Genomic DNA, 7,500 nt, shown 5'->3' with positions numbered 1-7,500 from the left:
GTCGGGCACTGGTAAAGGGTGGCGATGATGCGTTCTATAATAGAAATACCCGTCGTAGCGTTTCTTCCGAGTCAACCCGCTCACGAAACACTCTCTCGTCGTGGAATCCCCGCGTCGGAGAGTAAAACGCGAATTCATAGTATGGAAACTTACGTCTCTCGACGATGGGACGATCCACGCGAAGAGTTGTTACGTGCACGCGTATGGTGCGATTGCGTCGATTCGCTTTTCTGTACGGGGAGTAATAGAACGTTGAGTTGACTTATCGGGTCTTCGTTGGAATTACCGTCGCTGGCATTGTAAACTCCAGATGACCTTGTGATTCCTTCGTCGGGCACTGGTAAAGGGTGGCGATGATGCGTTCTATAATAGAAATACCCGTCGTAGCGTTTCTTCCGAGTCAACCCGCTCACGAAACTCTCTCTCGTCGTGGAATCCCCGCGTCGGAGAGTAAAACGCGAATTCATACTATGAAAACTTACGTCTCTCGACGATGGGACGATCCACGCGAAGAGTTGTTTACGTGCACGCGTATGGTGCGATTGCGTCGATTCGCTTTTCTGTACGGGGAGAAATAGAACGTTGAGTTGACTTATCGGGTCTTCGTTGGAATTACCGTCGCTGGCATTGTAAACTCCAGATGACCTTGTGATTCCTTCGTCGGGCACTGGTAAAGGGTGGCGATGATGCGTTCTATAATAGAAATACCCGTCGTAGCGTTTCTTCCGAGTCAACCCGCTCACGAAACTCTCTCTCGTCGTGGAATCCCCGCGTCGGAGAGTAAAACGCGAATTAATACTATGAAAACTTACGTCTCTCGACGATGGGACGATCCACGCGAAGAGTTGTTTACGTGCACGCGTATGGTGCGATTGCGTCGATTCGCTTTTCTGTACGGGGAGAAATAGAACGTTGAGTTGACTTATCGGGTCTTCGTTGGAATTACCGTCGCTGGCATTGTAAACTCCAGATGACCTTGTGATTCCTTCGTCGGGCACTGGTAAAGGGTGGCGATGATGCGTTCTATAATAGAAATACCCGTCGTAGCGTTTCTTCCGAGTCAACCCGCTCACGAAACTCTCTCTCTCGTCGTGGAATCCCCGCGTCGGAGAGTAAAACGCCGAAGGCTTACTATGAAACTTACGTCTCTCGACGATGGGACGATCCACGCGAAGAGTTGTTACGTGCACGCGTATGGTGCGATTGCGTCGATTCGCTTTTCTGTACGGGGAGTAATAGAACGTTGAGTTGACTTATCGGGTCTTCGTTGGAATTACCGTCGCTGGCATTGTAAACTCCAGATGACCTTGTGATTCCTTCGTCGGGCACTGGTAAAGGGTGGCGATGATGCGTTCTATAATAGAAATACCCGTCGTAGCGTTTCTTCCGAGTCAACCCGCTCACGAAACTCTCTCTCGTCGTGGAATCCCCGCGTCGGAGAGTAAAACGCGAATTCATAGTATGGAAACTTACGTCTCTCGACGATGGGACGATCCACGCGAAGAGTTGTTACGTGCACGCGTATGGTGCGATTGCGTCGATTCGCTTTTCTGTACGGGGAGCAATAGAACGTTGAGTTGACTTATCGGGTCTTCGTTGGAATTACCGTCGCTGGCATTGTAAACTCCAGATGACCTTGTGATTCCTTCGTCGGGCACTGGTAAAGGGTGGCGATGATGCGTTCTATAATAGAAATACCCGTCGTAGCGTTTCTTCCGAGTCAACCCGCTCACGAAACTCTCTCTCGTCGTGGAATCCCCGCGTCGGAGAGTAAAACGCGAATTCATAGTATGGAAACTTACGTCTCTCGACGATGGGACGATCCACGCGAAGAGTTGTTACGTGCACGCGTATGGTGCGATTGCGTCGATTCGCTTTTCTGTACGGGGAGAAATAGAACGTTGAGTTGACTTATCGGGTCTTCGTTGGAATTACCGTCGCTGGCATTGTAAACTCCAGATGACCTTGTGATTCCTTCGTCGGGCACTGGTAAAGGGTGGCGATGATGCGTTCTATAATAGAAATACCCGTCGTAGCGTTTCTTCCGAGTCAACCCGCTCACGAAACTCTCTCTCGTCGTGGAATCCCCGCGTCGGAGGGTAAAACGCGATATATAATAGTATATGCCAGTGGTTCGCGCGCGTCGTCTCTGAGATACGCGGTCGACAGAGTTCCGAAAACACGTGATGTGCCACGATTTCCGTGCGTCTTACATCTTTCGACGATGGGACGATCCACGCGAAGAGAACGTTCGTGCTTGCGTGAGGTGCAACAGCGTCGATTCGCTTTTCTGTACGGGGAGAAATAGAACGTTGAGTTGACTTATCGGGTCTTCGTTGGAATTACCGTCGCTGGCATTGTAAACTCCAGATGACCTTGTGATTCCTTCGTCGGGCACTGGTAAAGGGTGGCGATGATTCGTTCTATAATAGTAATACCCGTCGTAGCGTTTCGACCGATGTCACCCGCCACGAAAGTCTCTCTCGACGTGGAAACCCCGCGCCGAAGAGTAAACGCGAAGGCTTACCATACGAAAGAAAACGGTATTATACGCCTGTGGTATGTGCGTCTCGGCTCTGTGATACGCGATCGGCAGAGTTACAAAAAAACGTTGATGGGCCACGATTTCCGTGCGTCTTACATCTTTCGACGATGGGACGATCCACGCGAAGAGTAGTTACGTGCTCGCGCGAGGTGCGATAGCGTCGATTCGCTTTTCTGTACGGGGAGAAATAGAACGATGAGTTGACTTATCGGGTCTTCGTTGGAATTACCGTCGCTGGCATTGTGAACTCCAGATGACCTTGTGATTCCTTCGTCGGGCACTGGTAAAGGGTGGCGATGATTCGTTCTATAATAGAAATACCCGTCGTAGCGATTCGGCCGAGTCACCCGCCACGAAACTCTCTCTCGTCGTGGAATCCCCATGTCGGAGAGTAAAACGCGAAGGCTAACTATATATAAGAAATATATAGTATTATTTATGCCTGTGGTTCTCCGTTTGCCCTACTCTCAGATACGCGACTCGGAGAGTTACGAATAATCGTGATGGACCACGATTTCTGTACGTCTTACATCTTTCGACGATGGGACGATCCACGCGAAGAGATCATTCCTGCTTGCGTGAGGTGCGATAGCGCCGATTCGCTTTTCTGTACGGGGAGAAATAGAACGATGAGTTGACTTATCGGGTCTTCGTTGGAATTACCGTCGCTGGCATTGTAAACTCCAGATGACCTTGTGATTCCTTCGTCGGGCACTGGTAAAGGGTGGCGATGATTCGTTCTATAATAGAAATACCCGTCGTAGCGATTCGGCCGTGTCACCCGCCACGAAAATCTCTCTCGTCGTGGAATCCCCGCGTCGTAGAGTAAACGCGAAGGCTTGCTATAGAAGACTATAGTTTATACGCCTGTGGTTCACCGGTTGCCTGCTCTCCGGGGTACGCGATCGCGCAGGAGTTACGGAAGAACTTGATGGGCCACGATCTCCAAGCGGCTATATCTTTCGACGATGGGACGATTCACGCGAAGAGAACGTTCGTGCATGCGTGAGGTGCGATAGCGTTGATTCGCTTGTCTGTACGGGGAGAAATAGAACGATGAGTTGACTTATCGGGTCTTCGTTGGAATTACCGTCGCTGGCATTGTAAACTCCAGATGACCTTGTGATTCCTTCGTCGGGCACTGGTAAAGGGTGGCGATGATTCGTTCTATAATAGAAATACCCGTCGTAGCGTTTCGACCGATGTCACCCGCCACGAAATTCTCTCTCGTCGTGGAATCCCCGCGTCGGAGAGTAACCGCCGAAGGCTTGCTATAGAAGACTATAGTTTATACGCCTGTGGTTCACCGGTTGCCGGCTCTCCGGGGCACGCGATCGCGCGAAGGTTACGGAGGGACGTGAAGCGCCCGAGCAATGAAACGTCCGCAGGAGGAAACGAGCAACCGCCGAACATTGTTTCGCGACGTTTCCATAATGTATTGTCGTTTCGCTCGCATCCCGCTTCTTTCCCCTAGTTTCCTCGACGCGTAGTTTCGCAGCCTTAGTGGACGAATCATTCTCGATTCGAGGAAAGATATGCAGTGGGGCGTGCAATGAGCCCGCCAGAGACCACGATCTCCAATGCGTCTTTACATCTTTCGACGATGGGATGATCCACGCGAAGAGAACGTTCGTGCTTGCGCGAGGTGCGTTAGCGTCGATTCGCTTTTCTGTACGGGGAGAAATAGAACGATGAGTTGACTTATCGGGTCTTCGTTGGAATTACCGTCGCTGGCATTGTAAACTCCAGATGACCTTGTGATTCCTTCGTCGGGCACTGGTAAAGGGTGGCGATGATTCGTTCTATAATAGAAATACCCGTCGTAGCGATTCGGCCGAGTCACCCGCCACGAAACTGTCTCTCTTTCGTCGTGGAAACCCCGCGTCGGAGAGTAAAACGCGCGAAGGCTGTGACTGTAACATATATATATACAGTATACAATGCCTGTGGTTTTTGCGCGTGTCGGCTCTTCGGTATACGCGATCGGCCAGAGTTACGGAGGGACGGTGAAGCGCACGAGAAATTGAAACGGCCGCACGATTGGAACCGAGCAACCGTCGAACATTGTTTCGCGACGTTTCCATAATGCGTTTTCGTTTCGCTCGCATACCGCTTCTTTTCCCCTAGTCTCTGAGACGCGTTTTCGAGCCGTTCTTCTACTATCGATTCTCGTAGAGAGAAGGGACCGGGTAGTCTGGAAGTGGAACCCGCATCTTGCGTGTACCGTACACGGAATTGAGAGGACCGGCCGTGAAGCTCGTTTTAAAGCCGTGCGTCTGACACCCAACTCTTGCGCGCCAATTTCGCGGCAAGAGATAATATGGGACGAATGACCGGCAAAGAGCCAGCTGTGAAGTCTGTTTTTTTAATCGAATCCGTGGACGTGTGTATGCCGTAGCGTCGCTCGTCGTGTTCGTTCATGGTCGTTCCGAGAGAAAGAACGAAAGCGGTAACGAAGGGACCGGCCGTGAAGCTCGTTTTAAAGCCGCGCGTCTGACACCCAACTCTTGCGCGCCAATTTCGCGGCAAGAGATAACATGGGACGAATGACCGGCAAAGAGCCAGCTGTGAAGTCTTTTTTCATTATTTGCTTTCAATCGATCGATCGGTACGATTCGTGCAACGTTTCGCGCGATGCGACGCGAAAACATGCGCGCAACAATAGATGCGTCTGATCGGAAGAACGCGAGGGTCGACTGCACGCGATGGATTCAGTATCGGGTAGGATACAAAATATATCCCCGTCGTTTCCACGCGTGCGAGTCTTCTGCGTCTTTCGCGGGTTTTTGAATGCACTATACGCCCGGAACGTCGAGAAATATATACATATTACTTGAACGTTTTTCGTCTCGAAAGGCTTCGGTGTCGTCTCCAAGGCGACGCCTGAATCTCCTTCGCGCGCTGGTCGGAGATTCAGGTATCAACTTTTATCTTCTCTTTGAAAGAAGAGAGATATTAGGTCGAACAAATGAGAATAAAATTATATATGTGAAATATAAAATTTATACGATTACCCTGAACGGTGGATCACTTGGCTCGTGGGTCGATGAAGAACGCAGCTAATTGCGCGTCAACGTGTGAACTGCAGGACACATGAACATCGACATTTCGAACGCACATTGCGGTCCACGGATACAATTCCTGGACCACGCCTGGCTGAGGGTCGTTTACGTACCATACACTGCTTGCGTAGCTCTGTCAAATCCCCGCCGTCGTTCACCTCTTCGGATCGAACGTTTTTTTACCGAAGGGCGCAAAGAACGTTTCTGAGTCGGGTTAAGAGAAGGATGCTACGTACGAGCGAACGATGGGTGTCTCGTCGGCGTTTGTCGCGGACACGCGAAAATTCTGTGAATTTCACGGACAGTGTACGTTCTAGTTGTTGCAAAACGATCGGAATCGTTTGTATGGACTCGCGTGAGTGTTCGCGGCGTCGTGCGTCGTTCAATTACGACCGCCCGCGGATACCGCTCCACTGCGATATGGATCTGAGCGACAACTTTTTCGGCTGTTCGTGAGATGAACGGTTTCGTGTGTTTAGAAAAATTTTTTTTCCCGCGCTCCCGACGTCACCTGAAATGATGCGTCAGAGGTGAAAGAAAATATTAAGAAGTCGAGAGAGAGAGAGACTACACACGTTTTATTCATATTTTGTATACCGTGCGTGAGACGGATGTGCACGACACGTCGTATGTCGGTATATTACCGACTGGCCCCAGGGAGATTGTTTTCTTCCTCTCTTACGAATGAGATGTACGTTTCGGAGGATCGTCGTTACCGAAACACACGGCAAAACGAGACTTCTCGCAGCAGAACCTTTATACACAATACACATCGACTCTTTTTACCCCGAGAGAGAGAGAAAAGGTGTATTTCTTTTTTTTATTTTTCGAATTCGACGCACGAACGCTTTGACGACTGGAGAAAAACACGGTGTGTGTTAAAATCGTGCGGGACGAGCATGCGTATTCGTAACGGGTCGAATAGTTCTTATTCCCCGTCGTCGCGTGTCCTCGCTGGACCACCACCGTGCGCTTCCGCCACGTTCAGTTGAATTTCGAAATATATATATATAAAAAGAATCACCATATACTCTCTTTCGGGAGGTGTATTTTTATCGGTTTCTGCTATAGAGAAGAGACGGAGATCGTGTTGTGAGGTGTAACGTTTCTGTATCCCCGTTTCGGAGGATCGTCGTTATCGGCGGAACACACGTCAAAACGAGACTTCTCGCAGAACCTTTATACACAATACACATCGACTCTTTTACCCCGAGAGAGAGAAAAGGTGTTTTTCTTTTTTTTTTATTTTTCGAATTCGACGCACGAACGCTTTGACGACTGGAGAAAAACACGGTGTGTGTTAAAATCGTGCGGGACGAGCATGCGTATTCGTAACGGGTCGAATAGTTCTTATTCCCCGTCGTCGCGTGTCCTCGCTGGACCACCACCGTGCGCTTCCGCCACGTTCAGTTGTATTTCGAAATATATATATATATATAAAAAGAATCACCATATACTCTCTTTCGGGAGGTGTATTTTTATCGGTTTCTGCTATAGAGAAGAGACGGACGATCGTGTGTGACACCACGTGGTAACGTTTCCGTATCCCCGTAAAATACGTTTATCTTTTCTCGTAGAAAAGAGAGAGGAAGAGGCAGGAGCTCCTCTTTGGCGAGGCTTTCGAACGTCGCGTCCCGTCCGCCGGAATATAATGATATAAATATATAACCGCCGCCGACTTTGTGCGAAAGCGTTGAAACGAACGCGTCGGTCGCCCCATGGTGTGTGTTTGTCGTGTCTTCTTTTCCTCTTCTGCACTTCTCTTCACTGTCGATCGCGAGACCGCGCGAGATCCGCTTCGGTCGTCCAGTCCCCGAAAATTCTTCTCGGACGGGCGTTAAAGTTAACCGGAGCGCGAGATCGTCTAGCGAGAGTCTTTTTCGCGATCGAGTA

At 49.9% G+C, this 7,500-nt stretch overlaps 1 non-coding gene across 1 annotated transcript; it reads left to right on the top strand.

The window, feature by feature from the left end:
- The first annotated feature begins 5,556 nt into the window (after window positions 1-5,556).
- On the top strand, window positions 5,557-5,711 carry LOC143175337 (5.8S ribosomal RNA). The gene has a single exon (XR_013000152.1). It is a non-coding gene; the product is annotated as a 5.8S ribosomal RNA (ribosomal RNA).
- Window positions 5,712-7,500: the final 1,789 nt, after the last annotated feature.

The sequence above is a fragment of the Nomia melanderi genome, unplaced genomic scaffold (genome assembly GCF_051020985.1).
Source record: "Nomia melanderi isolate GNS246 unplaced genomic scaffold, iyNomMela1 scaffold0064, whole genome shotgun sequence".
Lineage (NCBI taxonomy): Eukaryota > Metazoa > Arthropoda > Insecta > Hymenoptera > Halictidae > Nomia > Nomia melanderi.
The sequence above is the reverse complement of the archived record's forward strand: the minus strand, read 5'-3'. Positions and strand labels throughout refer to the sequence as shown.